This window comes from Mastigoproctus giganteus, chromosome 1 (genome assembly GCF_048544385.1).
Source record: "Mastigoproctus giganteus isolate SK-2022 chromosome 1, ASM4854438v1, whole genome shotgun sequence".
Classification (NCBI taxonomy): domain Eukaryota; kingdom Metazoa; phylum Arthropoda; class Arachnida; order Uropygi; family Thelyphonidae; genus Mastigoproctus; species Mastigoproctus giganteus.
The window spans coordinates 225,814,180-225,833,064 of NC_143575.1; the positions used below are offsets into that span (position 1 = coordinate 225,814,180).

The window sequence follows — 18,885 nt, forward strand, 5'->3', positions numbered from 1 at the left end:
AGAATCACTTAAGCTGAATGTTTTCTAATTAACCACAGTAGCCATAACATCCGTCTAAGCTAATTTTAGTAGAGATTATTTGATCAAAAATAATATAAAATATCAACCTAAGTATCATTACAAATAATGTCACTAAAAATAATATAAGCCTTTACAATATCTTCGCATGGTTACGCAGCTACAGATACTACAAAACTAGCCTTCGCATCATACCTGGTTAGTTTTGACACTTAAGATTCAACAATGCCCATCCAAATTTGTCACTCTTGTAGACACTTCCCACAATTCGCGTGCTAACTTGGAATCCTTCGCTTTTTTAGATCTCGCTGCACGACTGCAATCTGAAAAGTATTTCCCAGACAGGTTTTCTAGACTTTTGTTTAAGGCCAAGTGAAGTGTTGTTTGGGCTCCTTCCCAGATGTCCTTTCCGAAAAGGAACAACAGGGACACCCACACATATTTAACGATTCCTCCACTGGTATGAGTGATTGACGTCCTCACCACCCCAGGATGTAAAGCATTCACCGTCACCTCAGTTCTTGCAGTCGTCGACTTAACTCAGCAGTAAACAACAAATTAGCCAGTTTAGTACTGAAGTATGTACTAATTGAAGTATGAATAATGACTCAGACCAGAGCAGCAAAGCAAAAGGCTCAAGCTAATGGAAGTGCTGTGGCTCAGAGCAGAACTGAGGGGGGCAGTTGTCCTCTGACTCACAGCCTTATAAAATGCACTGTTTGCTTGATGTTTGCAGAGCAATCGGGTACGGGACATGATACTGCCATGGGGGATGTCTTTGTGTGTGCGCGATGCAAGGAGTGTATCGATATCAGGCAACAACTCAGCGTTCTTGTGGGCCTATATGAGAGCTTGAAGGACAGGGTGGATGCCCTCGAAGAAACTAAATTGAGGGGCCCATCAAGCTCTCAGCTGCCCACATCAACGCCAGAGCTTGCACTTGGGCATCACGTGACACAGAAGCAACCCCCAAGGCAGAATTCGCTGGTCCCGAAGGAACTAGTAGTTGTTGGTGACTCTATTGTCAGGGAAACGGGAAACATGCTTTGTAAAAAGGATAGGTGGAACAGGACCAGGGTATGTCTGCCAGGGGCAAAGGTTGATGACGTTGTAGAGCGAATATCATCTTTTAAGGGCACAAAAGGTGGTATAGTTGTACACGTTGGCACTAATGATATTAAGAGTAGGAGACCGGCAGAACTGCTTAACAAGTACAGGTCACTGTTGAAAAAAAACCGTGAAATAGGGTTGAACTTGAAAGTGTCTGCAATTCTGCCCAGACACGATAGGAGGGAGTATATGATGAGAGCCTTGTCGATCAATTCGGCCCTGGAAAGATTGTGCAAGGCTCAAGGGGTAGAATTTTTTTCAGCCTGGACTGTACTTGTTAACAGGAGAGATTGCCTCTACAGGGATGGGATACACTTAAATAGAAAGGGTGCAAGAGTTTTTGCTGATGCTATCGACGCAGTGTTAGGTGGGGCGGAAAACTGCCAGCTTAGGGGGAGACAAAGACCAATGGATTGACAGTAGCCACTGGCAGAGGTGAAAGAGATTCTTGCACTGCTTCTATTAGAATGAGCAGAAGCCTGAAAAACAAGATGCTTGATATTTCAGAGACTGCTGGGAGCCATTGCGGTACAAGTAAACACATGGGTTGTGTTAGGGTAGCTAAGAATAGAAACAGGTGCAGGTATACTTGCGTGTATACCAATGCTAGGAGTTTAGTAAATAAATTTGATGAATTTGAGGTATTGCTCAAATCATCAAAGGCAGATATTGTTGGGATTTCAGAGACGTGGTGTCACACAGATATAAGGGATGCAGAACTGGAATTTGGGGAGTACAATGTCTACAGAAAGGACAGACAGGACAGGAAGGGGGAGGGGTTATGCTATTAGTTAAGAAACACATAAAAACCAAGGAAGTGAAGCCAGTCGACATTGCTGGACAGTGCAGTGTTGAGTCAGTTTGGTGTGACATAAGCATTGGGAGATCAAAATTGAGAGTAGGAGTGTGCTATAGGCCTAATGACTCTGATGAGTATAATAAGGAACTGTACAGGGAAATAGAGTGGGCCAGTAAATCAGAGAGTCTTATAATGGGAGATTTTAATTTCCCAGATATTGACTGGAATTTGGGGGCTGGTCACTCACACACTAGCAGGGCTTTTGTGGATTTATTGGATGATTGTTTTCTACATCAGCATGTTCGGGAGGCAACTAGAGGGAGTAATACTCTTAATTTGATTATCAGCAGTGATTCTTCATGCATTAAGAATCTGCAGATAAATGAACCACTAGGTGGCAGTGATCACAGTGTGCTGAAGTGGGATTTACTCAAAGAGGTAACTACCATTAGGGGTAAATGGAAGGGTTATTGCTTCCGTAAAGGCGACTACGATGGACTGAGACAGGATTTAAATTCTATACAGTGGGACCAACTGATGATGTTACCAACAGCAAATGCAAAATGGGAAGCATTCAAAGAACTTATCTTGGAAGCTACTAGGCTTTACATACCAACTAAGAAATATTGTTCAAGGTTTAGGCCAAAATGGATGTCAGATGAACTAATGAGGCAAATGGCAGAGAAGAAAAATTCATGGGATACTTACAAATTAACACATGACACAGAAGCCTATGATAGATACAAGTTGATATGCAACCAAGTTACAAAGGAGGTTAGGCAGGCGAAGGCAGATTACGAGAAATCTTTGGCAAGGGATGCAAAGAAAAACAGCAAAGAGTTCTTTACTTATGTAAACTCTAGAAGGAAGGAGATGAATCAGATTGGTCCACTTGATATTGATGGGTCAACTGTTGATGATCCTGCTCAGGTAGCTAACAAACTAAATGAATATTTTGCATCGACATTCACACATGAGGAGTTATTCAGCGAGGGGAATGCCAGAGGTGTATTCAACTCTAGCAGTAAGCTACAGAATCTTGAAATAACTGGGAGTAAAGTGGAGGAGAAATTGTTGAAGATAAACACAAGAAAGGCACCCGGGGTGGATGGGATCTATCCAGTTATATTAAAGGAGGCAGCAAAGGAAGTAAGCAAACCCTTAGCCATAATTATGAGAGTTTCCTTGGACTCAGGGGAGGTACCCATAGACTGGAAATGTGCAAATGTGACTCCAATTCACAAAGGAGGATCAAAGGCTGACACAAGTAATTATAGACCTGTGAGCTTAACTTCTGTTCCAGGAAAATTAATGGAGGCACTGGTTAAAGAAGCACTGCAGGATCATTTAGACAAAACTTCAGTTATAGCTCGGACACAGCATGGTTTTGTTAAGGGGAAGTCTTGCCTGACCAATTTGATTGGATACTATGATGCAGTCACAAAAGAACTGGATGCAGGGAATAGCTTTGATATTATATACTTGGATCTTAGAAAGGCTTTTGATACTGTTGCACATGGAAGACTGCTACACAAATTGGAGCAGTGTGACATTGGGGGCAAATTGCTGCTATGGATAAAGGGGTGGTTGAGGGGGAGAAGACAGAGAGTGGTAATCAATGGACACTGCTCATCGTGGACTAATGTTATTAGTGGAGTCCCTCAGGGCTCAGTGTTGGGTCCATTATTGTTTTCTGTATTTATAAATGATATTGATGATGGTATATCAAGCTTAATGTCCAAGTTTGTAGACGATACAAAGGTTGACAGGGTTGTCAAGGACACTGCTGACACTATGCTGCTGCAACAGGATCTGGAAAGGTTGAGCAGATGGGCTGAGAGGTGGCAAATGAAGTTTAACATTGACAAATGTAAAGTACTACACATGGGAAACAGCAACCCCAGAGCAACGTATGAACTCCGTGGTACTACACTGAGAGTGGTAGAGAATGAAAGGGACCTGGGGGTGGTTGTGTAGGCAGATATGAAGTTTTCTGAACAGTGCAGACGGTCTGCAAGAGTAGCTCATGGAGTATTGTCAATGATATACAGGAATTTTTCCACCAGGGATAAGGAGGTGATTATTCCCTTGTATAAGGCAATGGTCAGGCCACACCTAGAGTACTGTATACAGGTCTGGAGGCCTCATTTCAAGAAGGATGTAGAGCTGCTGGAACGAGTACAGAGAAGGGCAACAAGATTAGTGAATGGAAGAAAGGGGTGCTCTTACGAAGAAAGGCTTAAGTTTTGCAAATTACAGTGTCTGGAGACTAGGCACCAGCGAGGTGATCTGATAGAGGTGTATAAAGCCTTGAATGGTTTGAGCATGCTCAATGCTGATGGGATTCTTCCTCTAGCTCAGAATAATCACCTAAGAGGGCATAAATTCAAATTGAGGAAAGACAGATGTAGGATAGACGTGCGGAAATTTGCCTTTAGCCAGCGGTTGGTTTGTTGGTGGAACAGACTTCCATCCCTTGTCGTGGAGGTTGATAGCCTAAATAAGTTTAAGGCACAGCTGGACAGGTATTTCGAACGAACAGAGGGGTGAAGTGGAAGTGGGTTTTTTTTTTTTTTTTTTTTTTTTGGCTGATGCTGCATAAGCTTGCTTTCTTGCATCAAATGCCTCTACTAATGCTAATGCTAAAAATGCTATGTCCAGTAAGGATGCCGAGGAGTGTGCTTCGCAAGATTCAAATTGGGAAGATTCAAATTGGCAACTATAATCCGAGAGGGGGCATTCTTCTTCAGTAAGTCCAGAAGGAGGTTCGTCAGGAGAAACGGACCAAAATGGTTAGTTGCAAACATCACCTCCAGTCCGTCTTCTGTCATTCGTGGCCCCGATGGGGCAGCAATCCCAGCGTTGTTGATCAGGACATCAAGACGTTCCTCAGTTTTCTTGATGTCTTCAACGAATGCCCTCACTGATTTCAGGGAACTCAGGTCCAGTTGTTTGATGACCACGTTATCTTTACCAGTCGACCTCACGATGTCTACGGCTGCCTCACTTGCGCGTTCCATACTTCTACAAGCCATGATAACTCATTCATTCCTCCGTACCAGTTCCCTTGCAGTCTCCTTACCAATGCCCGAGTTGGCGCCTGTAATGATTACAGTCTTCCCCGTCATGTCTCGAGCACTCTTGCATATCCCGAGGGTCACTCTCGTATAAAGTTTGAGAGCTACGAAAGCCACGAACAGGACGAAGAACGCATTTTCAAGGAGAGAAGACAATGTTAATATCATTTTCGCTTTAGAATAGGTATAGTTTCCTCATTGTGAAAACTGTACCTATCTTAAATGCTAAAATTATATCTATACTTCATCTATCGTAAACAAGAATAACAATTCAGTTTTCCTTATTATTACAGAAACCAATCGTCACAAGTTAAACAAGTTTTTTGGTGATGTATGGTAATGGCTCTTTGGGTAAAAAACGTCAACCTTGTTAAAAAGCACTAGACCATGGCTTCCAAGTACTTTCGAGCAGCAGAAAACTTATGAAAACTAACTTTGTTTCACGAAAATCGACTACAATAAGAACATCAATCATTGCTCGTCGTTTAAATTATTCCTTTTGTTGTCGATTTTCCTGTTTTCCTGTACAAAAAAACTGGTTTTTTACCCAGCAAACGAAGGTCAGTGGAAGACAACAAACCTTGCCGTATACACCGATTAACCCAGCTACAGATTGAAAGAGAGACCATTAAAGTTCTTAACGTCATTGGCGGGTTTTCGAAATCGGGCCTATTCCATCCGGTACCTGATGGAAAAGGCCCGATGGATATAGATTTTCCGTTTCCCGGATGGATATAGAAACTCTGTGAAACGGCCAGAGATGTGTGTAATGTTATGTTTGTGCAGTGTGTGTGTTGTTTAGTTGTTACTGGCCACTTTGTCACTAGGAAGGCGATCTCCTGGAAAGCTTGTCACCACTGGGGGGTGAGACACAAATAAGTATATCCGTTAAGCACCAGGAGGTGGGCCCTACAACCTTTGTCTGTCCTAGGAAGGACGAAAATCGCACAAATATCTAAAAATAAAAAAAAAATATTTTTAGATATTTAAAATAAAATATAGAAAAATAAAAATAAATAAATAATAAAGGGGGTAGGGGAACGTAAACAAAAATAAAGGAAAAGGAATAGAAAAAAAGATATTTTAAAATAGAATAGGTGAGTGTAGCAGTTCATTTCGAAACTGTTTACATTTAAAACAGCAAGGATGCTGTAACGTAGATGGTAAGATAGCAGGTGAAGTCAGTTTCTAGAGATATCGATAGACGTTGCAGAAGTTGATTTGGTTCCTTGTTGTTGTTGAGATGATGATAGACTCGAGAAAAGTTGCTCTCCCTTGGTGAAAACAGCAGAGGTAAATTGTAGAACTGAGAACGATAGAAAATTTTCAGTCAGTTCCATCAGAAAAATTGCTAAGAGCAGTTTGTAGTTCAGCTCTCATAGTGGTATAGGTTGCATCGATACAGAACGTGCGTCCAGGTTTCTTCAGCATCACACAAGCAGAGATTGGTGTCAGACCTTGAGGCTATAGCACATATTCACTCAGATGTGCCAAGCTCGATACCTGGAAGTCTAAACGCTGATAGAACTTACATTCAGGTGACACTCAAGTCAAGTGGACATAACTTCAGCAAAGTGCAGTCGGTCTGTGACAGCCAAATCCTCTGCTGACACCTTCAGGATGGTAAGACTGTTAGAAACCTTGGGTATAACCCCCATGTGCAAGTCCTGAAATACGGCACCTAGCATACTGGAGATGACTGCTCGATGACTTTTGAGAGAGCTTAGTCTGGTTCAGAATGTTAAACACCCTTCCAACCTTTTAAGTAGAGGTTCGTTAATCCTGACATATATCTGGTAAGATTTCTTAATCTTATCATACACCTGGTAGAATTTCTTAACATTACCTATATCTGGAAGGATCCTGAAGCTTACCTATACAAAAAGGATTCATTAATCTTACCATATATATGGTAGAATTTCTTAATCTTATCATATATTTGGTAGGATTTCTTCATCTTAATGTGTATTTGGTAAGGTGATATATATTCGCCATTACCGTATTGGTTCTTCCTTCGTGGATTGTGTAGAAGCTCCACAAGTTCAAAGGAAGAATCCTTGAAATTGGTGATGACCTTATTAATATTGTTAATGGTTGAATTCATTCTCCCGCCACCTTTTTCACTAAAACTGTGTGCACTATCTGCCCATTGGGGTTTCAACTCTCTTAGCCAAGGTAGTTTTCGAGCTTTTCTGTTATACTCCGGAAGCAGTCTTGAATCCTGAGTTTGCACCGGGGAGTGAGGGGGGGGGGAGAATATTAACGTCGGGGTATACATGTAGTATATGTGTATATTGATTATTATTATTATTTAATATTTACAACATATGTATATGTTATAAACAAATCATTTATGTTTATTAATGTTATAATAAGAGAATATGAGAAAACAAAATAGGAAACAAAAGGAAATATTTATTATTTTTTTACCATCTAAATACTAATAGTCAGTTCACAACAACCACATTACTGACAATAATCACAGTTTCATAATATTAGATAGTATGAATCAGAGCTGTAATACTCGATATGTTCTACGTTGATAATAATATTAGTAAATTAATAAGAGGAGTTTACCTCAATATAGTACGTGGAACACTTCCGTATGATAACCTCCAGAAATTAAAACGGAAAAAACGAAATTGTTGTCGATTTTTTCGTTTTTTTCCGTTTTAATTTCTGGAGGGTATCATACGGAAGTGTTCCACGTACTATATTAAGGTAAACTCCTCTTATTAATTTACTAATACTAGATTCATAATATGAAAATCACCGATTAAAATTCGCAAAAAATCATACAAATTATAATCAGACATGCAAGTATTATAATAATCTTCTTCTTTTCTTTCTTTTCTTTCTTTCTTTTCTTTCTTCTTTGCTTTTTTTGCATATGTATCAATCACTTCATTTATTAATTTTTCCGCTAACTCATTCGGGCCCTCTAAGCTTATCTTCATGCAATCTTGCAATATTACAGTACAGATGCATATATAACAAAAAGATTATAGAATGTATTGTTTATAGGCTGCGACCAAACCGTCTTGTTTGCGGTATACAAAGGAAGAATTAACCATAAGTAGACTCTTGCTCTGAAAAAAAATAAATAAATAAAAGAAATGTGAATATCATAAAGCGAAACTGCCGACGATTGAAATAGTGGCTGCAGTAGACTCTCCTCTTTGCCCACACATCATTTAGTTCTTCCCCTGAAAGCCGAGAGACACTTTCTAATTACAATAGCATCCGTCACTGAGGGACCAATTCAGGCGAACCTATGCCTGCGATCCAGTCGCTATCTTGTTTGCGATATACAAAGAATTAGTGGGAAGTAGACCGATTGTGTGAAACACTATCAAGGGTTGGTTTGGGTGAAAATAAAGGGAACCATAAAATGAAAATGAAGACACTTGAAATAGAAGCTTTTAGTTACAATTTGTGCAGCCAGAAATATTGCCTATTTAATTATTTTGAAAAGTTCGTGTCTTTTGAATTTTAGTGATCAATTTTCACCGTGTACTACCTAAACGAGTACCACACCTAGTGCTGTGAATTTTTTGTGTCGTGTTTATTTGACATAAATTTATTGAATTCGTGTTTGATAATTACAACAATGTTTAAACTGATGATATGGCCCCTAAAGAGCGTAGTAAGAATAATATTTCAATTAAAATTAAACAAAAAATGTGGCGAAAATTTCAACGTCAGAGGTCTTTGAACGAATATTAAAATAAAAATTAACGTTTTTACTCATGGGGAATTTCATTTCACCGGGGATGAAACTCACCCCTGGATTCAACACTACTCCGGAAGGGACATTTCCTATAAAACTACAAAACATCACCGTGGTTTGTAATATGACAGGAAATTCCAACATGCGGTTCGAGTAGATGTGTCTATAATTTTTGTCACTGTTATTATTTTTTTAATTCGTTTCGTACTCAAAATATCCAGCTTAAATAATCATCCAAATAAAATTATGAGTAAGACAGTGTTTATCGACTCTTTTGTTTTAGCAAGGTATTTTATTTTCTGCAGTAATCTCATCGCAACTAAGAATCCTGTTTGAAAATAATATAAACTTCATTTCAAGAGCAAAGAACAAAGTGAAATGAGGTACTTTTCACATTTTATTTCACTTATTTACAATCTGTACATAGTCTAGACAAGTTTAATGTAAAACAGTAATTATTTTGTTTTCGCGAGGGATTTCTTCCATTATTCACGAATTTCCTGTTTTGAAATGCAATTAGATGTAAGATTTGAGAAACCAAGGCTCCCAAGAAGCGTATATCTCTTATCTTGATCATGCTGGTTAACTTTTTCCTCAATTTCAGTGACTCATAACGAAAGTAAATTTTCCTTAAAAATTTGTGAACGTTTGTGCAATAGACTTGTATAACTATTCGTATATCTGCTATATAACTTCATGGATTGCATCTTTTGCTTAAAATCTTACTTAAAAGCGAGAGTTTCCATACGTGCAGTATCCCGGATCGAATAGCTGTGCATTTTCTCACCTACTGGTTCATTTTACTACTTATAATATCTTATCTTGGATGTTATCGGCCCTTATCGTTGTCAGTGTGCTACAGTCTAATCTGGCAGAGAGTGGAGAAAGCATTAAATTCATTTATGATAATATTTTAAACTGTATTTCTGTAAAACAGTTGTGTCATTCAATTTTATATGTAAAAATAAAGAAATTTAAAATTACCAACCGGCGAAGTTGATTTAGAAGAACGTGTTCTCTTTGTACGTGGCCTTGGTAACACAGATATTGGATGGAACAAAACAATTTCGACATTGTAGGTACAATATACTTAGACCGTAGCCAAAATTTAGCGCAGTCCTTAATGGAAGGTTCCATACCATCTGGAACTTAATGGGGATTACAGAGAAAGAGTCTGAGGTGGACTGAGGGATGAAAGACTGAAAAACTGAAAACGGTTGAGAGATTGAGGGTGGTTGAAAGACATATGAAAAAGAGTTGTTGTAAACAGTCGCTCTTCAGAGTGCACCCCATTGTAGTTTGGCCCCCTCAAGGTTCGGCTTGAACCAGTCGTGTTTCTGATTTTTCTGGATGATATCGATAAGGAATTAAAGAGTACAATGTCGAAATTTTCGGATGATGTGAAAGTTGGGAAGGCAGTTAACCATGAAAGAGAGATTTAACTCCTACTTTCGGATTTAATTGGATAGGTTTAATGAAGAAATGGCAGTGACATTTTAATGCTACCAAATGAGAAGCGCGATCTCTGGAATAAATTATCTGGAGCTGAAGGGTGTGTGAGGAGAGAGAATCTTGCGTGATATAAATCCATGGGAAGACCGAATTTGGAATAATGTGTTCAAGTTTATTCCAAGAAAACTGTCCGTTTAAAGGACAGTTATTTGTTTATTTATTTATTTTTTTTTTTGAGAAAATTGCATCCTACAGTAATTGGTCATTATACAGCAAGTTAAGAAGGGTTGTTCCTCTGCCAAAAAACAAACGAAAAATTAATAAGGAACTCCATACTTTTCCCATTAAAGTGAAGGGTTTATGGAGGTGATGAATAGTTACATTTAATTTCATTTTAAATAGCATCATGGTTGTAACACGCAAGAGAAACAAATCTCAATAATGAAGGTCCAAACATTAGCGCGTGTACCTTATTCTTATTCCAAACGTTGGTACTATTTGGTTTTCGTTTTTTTTTTTTTTTTTTCAATTGAGAAGTTTGCGTGTTATTCAATTTAATTTGGTTACATATTAAACTGCATAACATACTGTATACAATATTAGAATCTATAGCACTTATGAGTTGAAGGTTGAGAATATGAAAGAAGATATTTGTTGACATGAGACGTATTTCTGGTAATTTTGAGGAAATACGTATGAAGGGAGGTTTCCAGAAAACGGAAGTTGAATGAATAAAAGAGAAAGAAGAAAATTTGGTTCCATGAGTATGAAGTTGGACCTTAAATGGATGTTAACTCGGTGCAGCACTTGTTTGTCCTCGTAGGTAGTGTTGATTGTTCCAGTATGACCTAGAGAAGCGTCAGTTGTTCCCATACGACCTAGAGAAGAAACAATAAACTTCAAAATCATCAAGGCTCAAAAAGATTCGTTTAGAGAAGTTTAGGATTAAGACGATGCTGATCATGATTTGAGACAAATACGGTGAGATTCAGAAGGAATGTGTACCTGGAGGGGAGAAGAAAGTCAACACTGCATTCTGCGTTCAAAGCCTGTTGAAGCACATTTCCCGGGTGAAGCAACAATTTCTAAAGAAATGTAGCTGGTTCTTGTTGCATGACAATGCTTCTGACTATTCCGCACTTGCGAAGATATTTCAGACGAAAAATGGCATTGCACAAATGAACCATCCCTACTCTCTCACCAGCAGACTTCCTCTTTCCGACGATGAAACCAGCCCTCAAAAGAAAAAGATTTCAGGATATTGAGGACATAAACAATCTTTTTGGATAAAAATTCTGAAAATGGATGATAATTCTGAAAAGATTAGCGAAACAATCTTCGCTAATCTTTTTAGAAACTTTTAGAACGATCTAATAAACGCATTCAATCAGGTGGCGATTACTCTAAATAAAATAAAACAATTTTCTTTTTATTGAAACAGTCCGGGAACTTTATTGCCACATTTCACGTATAATTTTTATTCACCTTGCTGTTTCACGCTTCGGAAATTTTTAAATTTCACTACACTAGTATTGAAATTTGAGGGCTTATCTAACGTCTCAATCACTCATATATTGCAGTCTGTTTTCGCGTTATCTTGATGCAGCAAAATTGCCCACCCGTCATCTTATCTGAGGTTTGTTATATGAATATACAGGGTGGTTCTTAAGTATGTTAGCACTCTGCATCGGTAGTTCTCAGTGATGCAGATCTGCCATCCGTAGTCTGAATGCCATATCTTACCATCGTTGCTGACCAAGTGCATCCGTTCATGTTCACAGTTTATCCTCAGTCAGATGGTTACTTCTAGCAGGATAATGCGCCGGTGCACAAAGCCCGAATCACTATGGAATGGTTCCAGAACACGACAATGTGTTTTCTTTGCTGCAGTGGCCGCTCAGTCCACGGATCTCAATCCTATTGAACATCTTTGGAATGAGTGGAAAGGGCTGTTCGCAGCAGGCCTACACCTCCGTCGAATCTCAAGGAACTGGGTGACACACTCATGTCTGCATGGTACTCCATTCCTGCACAACGTTTTCAGCATCTCGTTCAATCCATTCCTAGACGAATTCAGGCTGTTTTCAACACGCTACTAGGTAGGTGTACCTAATAAAGTGGCAGCACAGTGTATGTATTATCAAAACGTGCAATTTCTAAACAGTACCAACTTTAAAGACACATTCCCTTATATTACAAGAAGATTATGATATCTACTTTTTAGTGGAAGCAAGGTTCACTCAGGCTGTTAAGGACAATGAATTGGTCCCACCGGGCTTTGTTGTTATTCGTTATTCGTTTTGAGATTCCTATCTCAAAAATCAAAGTTTTGGTTAACATTTAAGGTATTTTCCTTCAACTGGGGAGTGGCCTTGATACCTGCTGTGGTATGCTTGTCTACCTTCCACCACTTGTAGATAACTCTCTAATGATAGAAGTTCAGAACAGTATCGACCAAATTTTTGTGTTCAAACATCTGGGAATGGACTATTTAATTGTTTTAGGGGACTTTAATATGTCACATGCCTAAAATGGATGTAATGCCAATCCAACTAATGTTTGGACACTTAAAGGTAGATTTCAAAAAAATCTTCATCTCTTTAAATTTGAATCAGATCTCTGAATTTCCAACTAGAAACGAAAACTACTTGGATTTAGTCTTCACCAACTTTCCTTTGGTGGTCTTGAAGCAAACTAATCTTTTCAAATCAGATCACATTCTCGTTACTTTTTCCACCAACAAGAGATCAGTTAAAGATACGTATTTAGAACGAAAACAGAAGCTCAATTTCAATAAAGTGGAATGGCCTGATATGAATTACGCATTTAAAAACTGTAATTGGGAATTACTATTAAAAATCAATGATCCTCAAGAAGCACTGGACTGCATTTATCAAATCATTAACGAAGTTACAAACAATCTTGTTCCATGCCATAGTGCTTCTGATTCAAATTACCCAAACTGATTTTCTAAGGAACTAAAATCCCTACTGGCAAAAAAGAACGAAAAATGCATAATAGGTTTAAAATAAATAAGGAAATATTTTTCCTTAAGAAGACAGGTTAAGATGACATTAAAACAAGACTACAACAAATACTTTGGTTTGTCGAAAGAAGGGTCTTTGAGGCTAAAGATATGAAACCTATATTCAGCTATTTCAAAGCAAAAAGTCAAAATGCGGCTGTAAACACGCTAGATATTCCCAATGATTTGCCATCTTGTCTTAGGCTAACTACCTTGCTAGCAGCTTTGAAGAAATTTACAAAACAGATACAGCAGATGCCGGAATGGAATGTAACGAAAATTTTCCTCTCAACTACATTGATACACTAACTGTATTTGAAATCAACTAAGAAGAATTGTTGAGCACAATCCACAGTATGAAAAAGGACCTCAGACGAGTCCCAGGCGGTACCCCTACTGTTTTATAGTAAAAATATGGAACCACACTTGTAAAGCTATTATGCCACTTCATAAAATGGCTTTTTGAGAGTGGAATCTATCCAGCTCAATTAAAAAAGGCCTTTGTTACCCCTCTTTACGAAAAAGAAGACCCATCCTCACCCGCCAACTAGGACCAGTTTGTCAATTAAATACACTCTCAAAGATAATTGAATCCATTGTAATGAAGCAGCTATTTAACTTTATGAAACATAATCTGTCTGATTATTCTCACGGATTTATCAAGGGTCGTTCCACCTGCACAGATATGATTTCGTTTGATTCGAACACTGTATATCCCAGGCGCTTGACGAAGGAAAACAATTCGACTCCGTCTTCCTTGATTTAAGCAAAGCCTTCGACAAGGTAGTTCATCAGATACTAATCAATAAACTGCATCGCTATAATCTCAGAGGACAGGCAATAAACTGAATTGCAAACTACTTGGAAAGTAAAGAAATGTCGGTGACATTTAACGGTAAAATATCATATCCTTTCAAACCTGAAATTGGTGTCTCACAGGGTTCATCCTTAGGCCCGCTATTATTTCTTATCTACATCAACGACCTGTCAAGTACCCTTGGAGACTACCAAATCAAAATTGACATATATTCAGACAACATAAAAATTTATAAAGCAATTCGCAGTACCAATGACTGCATCATCCTAAACGAAGCTCTTCAACGAGTTATTCAACGAGAAGGAGAACAAAATGGTAGTCGATGAAAATAAGTGCGAGCTGATGAGTTTTGCCAATGCACACAAAAAAAAACAAACTTGATTTTTCTTATTGTATCAACAAGAAAGCAATAAAAAGTTAGTACAGCCAAAACGTTAGGTATCTTTATTAAAGAATCGCTTTCCTTTGATGTCCATGTCTCAAACATTGTGAAGGCAGCTAGCAAAAAACTAAGTTTCCTGAAAAGAATTAACTGAGACTTCAATCAGTTGGCACTTTTCATCTTTCTCTACAAAATTTATGTTAGGCCAGCCCTAGAATTTGCCTCACAGGTCTGGTGCCCACAAGCAGCTTACCAAAAATTTATACTCCAAGCTTCTGCTTTGAAGCTGTGTAATAATGCTTTGTAGCTGCACGCTCAGGCATATTTGATTGCTGTTTGTAGCTGTTAACAACAATAATAATAATAATAATAATAATAACTGCACTACACCCAGCTTGAATTCTCCTCATCAGACTTCTCACTATCTGTCCTTCGTATTGACCATTCAGCTGCTTGTCTTTTTTTTCGGTTTCATCCAGATAAATAAACATTCAATTGATTACAATCTTTAATCCATCTGTGTTTAAGAAATTACCCGTTACTCTGATTAAGCTATCAAACTTCGTATGGCGTCTTAGATCAGTGGTGTTCATGAAGATCTCGTACCACGTAGGATATTCTTTGTATTCTCCATACAGTGCGAGTATTGATGTCATGCGATGCTCTGAAATCGTTTCGAAATCCACTGCAAGGCTGACGACCACTTTAGTCCACTCGTTGCACTCTAGTAATCGGTTCCTTAAATGCTGATATTGTATACGGTAATCCAACCTCATAACAGAAACCTCATTACAATAACGTCAAAAAATGTTGGCCAATATGGCCGACATCGAGTAGTTTAAATGAGGAGGTACTTAATCCATGTGTCTGTAACAAAATTTTTGGTTACATGAATGACTCGAGGAACATTCTTTGTAACTGCAGTAATTTGGCAGTAATCGAACAAAAGATGGCCCTACTATATATAGAATAAAGTATGTAAATTTTTGATCAGTGAGTGTATATAAATAAAAAATATATCGTTAAGATACAGTGGCATCTAAATTTTCAGACAATTTTATTAACTCTTGTAAGGTACGATTTCATTAGAGTTCCATTAATTTTTATGATTCGTTAGGATTAGTAAATATTGCTGATTATTAAAATCGAATGGAACAAATAATCAGTTTTTTTTTTATTATTATTTTAAGTACACAATAAAATTCCTTTTTCCATCTATTGATATATTTGAAGTGCGGAATATTCAAAGCTAGCTAACGTATTATTGTTACAATCAGTTCTAAGTAACTGGCAAAAACAATCACAAATGTAGAAGCCATTAAAAATTTGATTTGGATGACATTTTTAAGCAAATGGTTGGTTTGATATTCTAACAGTATAAAATTTACTTACTTTTAAGATGAACGTAGTATACATTCTGAAAACAATGCAACAACATTCGCAAACATTGACCTTACGTTCAATGTTTGCGAATATGCAGAGAATAATTATTTTACCTTCAAATTCCAAATAACATCAGTTCAGGTTGAATTATCATGAGAATTCCAACACTCCTTTTCCAATCCTGTAACTTTTTCTGAAACTTCCCACAGCTCACGTGCGAGAACACAATCCTTTGCCTTTGGAGAAACGAATGCAGGACTGCAATCGGAAAAGTATTTCCCAGACACATTTTCTAGGCTTTCTTCTAAGGCCAAGTGAAGGGTTGTTTGGGCCCCCTCCGAAGGACTCTTTAAATAAGGATGAAACAGGGGCAACACCATGTGTTTAAAGATTCCTATAGTGTTAAAAACCATAGATGTTTCCACTGCTCCAGGATGTAGAGCATTCACTGTCACACCAGATCTCTGCAGCCTTCGACTTAGCTCGGCAGTGAACATCAAGTTAGCCAGTTTTGTGCTGCAGTATGTACGGAAGGGGTCGCGCTTTTGGTTCTCGATTTTCAAATTGCTAAGATCCAAGGTGCCCATCCAATGTAACAAGGATGACACAACTATAATGCGAGAGGGGGCGCTCTTTTTCAGTACGTCCAACAAGAGGTTCGTCAAAAGAAATGGACCAAAATGGTTGGTAGCGAACACCACCTGCAATCCGTCTTCTGTCATTTGTGGGCCGGATGCACCTACAATCCCTCCGTTGTTGATCAAGACATCGAGACGTTCCTCAGTTTTCTTGAAATCCTCAACAAAAGCCCGCACTGATTTCAGGGAACTCAGGTCCAGCTGTTTGATGACCACGTTATCTTTACCAGTCGACTTCACGATGTCTAGGGCCGCCTGCCTTGCGCGTTCCATACTTCTACAAGCCATGATGACTCGTGCATTCCTCCGGACAAGTCCCCGAGCCGTCTCTTTACCAATGCCCGAGTTTGCGCCTGTAACGATTACAGTCTTCCCCGTCATGTCTCGCTTACTCCTGCATTTCCCCAGGCTCACTCTGCAATAAATTTTTAGAGCTAAAGCGACCACGAACACGATAAATAAGAGATCTTTGAAGAGGGAGAGTAGTAAGGATATCATTTCCTTGTTCGCTTAAAGTGAAGGAAATGCCGCTCTGAAATTCACTGCATGGTGTTGGCTGCTTATGAACCTATTCTTTCTTTTACTGCCAAACCGGTTCTTTAAGTGGATATACAGGGTCATCGAAAAATGTGTCCGTGATTTCCCTTTTAATCATCTTCGGAAATATTTGATCGATTGCTGTGATAGTATCAGCAAACAGTGTGGTAACACATTAAGTTTTATTTCACAACTCAAATTTATTTAACACTGTGCAAGTTAAAAACGTCCTACCTGTACATCAGTCCACTTATCGGTTGTTTTTTCTTACTTCCACTTATCGGTTGTTTTTCTTACTTAAGAGAATACTAGTTAAAAGTCATGGACGGTGATCATCATAAATGAGAGTCTGAGGAACTAATATCGAGGGCTCGATATTAGTTTCTCAGGCTCGTAATCCAGGACTCGATATTTGAATAATATCGAGTCCTGGAATTACGAAATTTACAAGTAACATCTTGACTGTGTGCACTTCGTGCCGTCTGTCGACAACTTATAAAACTACGAACGCGTGCATTGCAAGGCAGGAAAAAACATCGCGTTCAGCATAGAGATGTTTGGTATGTAAAGTGTGTTGATGTCTAGCAGCACCAGGGGTTTCCCCCATCTCCACGTAGCTTACATTAAGTGTGTGGGTATGGTATACGTGTTACGTCGTGTACCTGTGTTCATTGTTCATTTAGCCTCTGGAGCCCTGCTGAGGCCCAACGTTGCCCCACTTTCGCCCCGTGGAGGCAGACCAGGAACACCCAGTAGACTTGATTTACTCTGGCAGACCTGCCACCTAGTTTCCTGAGATTTCACTAGCTAGGACCTAAAAGAAAAAAAGAGGAGTATTATAGATATTGTCAATTGAGCGAGGAGTGGTGTCGTCGAATTTAGAAAGGCTGAACGGATGGGCAAAAGATGATTTTGACATATTTAGATTTAGGTGTGCCGAGCGGGGCTTACGCTTGCGTCAAGGTAGAGTGGTAGGGAAGTCTGAAGGCTGGGTGTGTGAAGTAGGATCTGAAAACAGAGTTGTTTTAAGCAACTCGGCTTGCTTTTTGGAGGCAATTTAGATCTTGTAAGGTAGGGCATGCGCTGGCCACTTGACAAACCAAACAATTAACTAGAGTGCCGCCATCTAAAGGGCACCACAAATTCTGAACAAACGTGGATAAAATGATTTAATCTAAGCAATATCCTCTCCTCATCGACGGGATTTGAAGTCAGATCTTTTCCACCTGTTGTGGGGAGGACAGTGATCATACCAACTGTGCTATCCGCGAGGACGCGTAGCTAAGATGATGCAATCTGGCTACGAGATAAACCTTTGCAGATATGAAAACTATCCGTTATAAAAATGCAAGTTGGGAAAGACTTTGTTATCAATTTAATAGTGTACATCAAGACATTTTCGTTACACTCAATATTTAACAATTATGTTCCTTAAAGGACTACAGCCATTGCTAACTGACGTGGAATATCGACTGCCCAATATCTAAAATTTTCTATACTTAACACCTTTTCAAATGAAAGTGGGCCCCCTTCACTCACGATTGCTCAAGTCTGGATCAATGTTCACCTTCTATAGGAAATTCAAAGGTGTGTCCAAATGAAGAACAAGTAATTGTTGAACTATTTGCACTTTAAACGGATGGAACATTAAATCGATATGCAATTCGTTCTGATATGGTCAATTGTCTTGAATGGTAACAGATGTTCGAGGACTGTTGTAATATCGCTCTGGTTCTTTCAATGTACGCGCCCTACGCATCCGAACTAGAGGTTGCACATCAGTTACAGACGCTGTCCTAAATTTTTAAATCCAATGTGTTAACCTTCTTTCAATTTTGAGTTAGCTTATAAATTTACTCTGACTACTACAAAACAATCATTGATTTTAAAAATGTATATATTTCGACAGTAAATTAG

At 38.7% G+C, this 18,885-nt stretch overlaps 2 pseudogenes across 1 annotated transcript; both read right to left on the reverse strand.

Annotated features, from left to right (window-relative positions):
* Positions 1–237: 237 nt before the first annotated feature.
* LOC150091557 (retinol dehydrogenase 13 pseudogene) lies at positions 238–5,206 on the reverse strand (annotated as a pseudogene).
* Positions 5,207–5,596: 390 nt separating this feature from the next.
* Positions 5,597–16,930, reverse strand: LOC150091558 (retinol dehydrogenase 11 pseudogene; annotated as a pseudogene). The gene is made up of 2 exons (XR_016547609.1): positions 15,803–16,930; positions 5,597–5,959 (listed from the first exon to the last, which is right to left on the reverse strand). The product of XR_016547609.1 is annotated as a retinol dehydrogenase 11 pseudogene (transcript).
* Between the last annotated feature and the right edge of the window lie 1,955 nt (positions 16,931–18,885).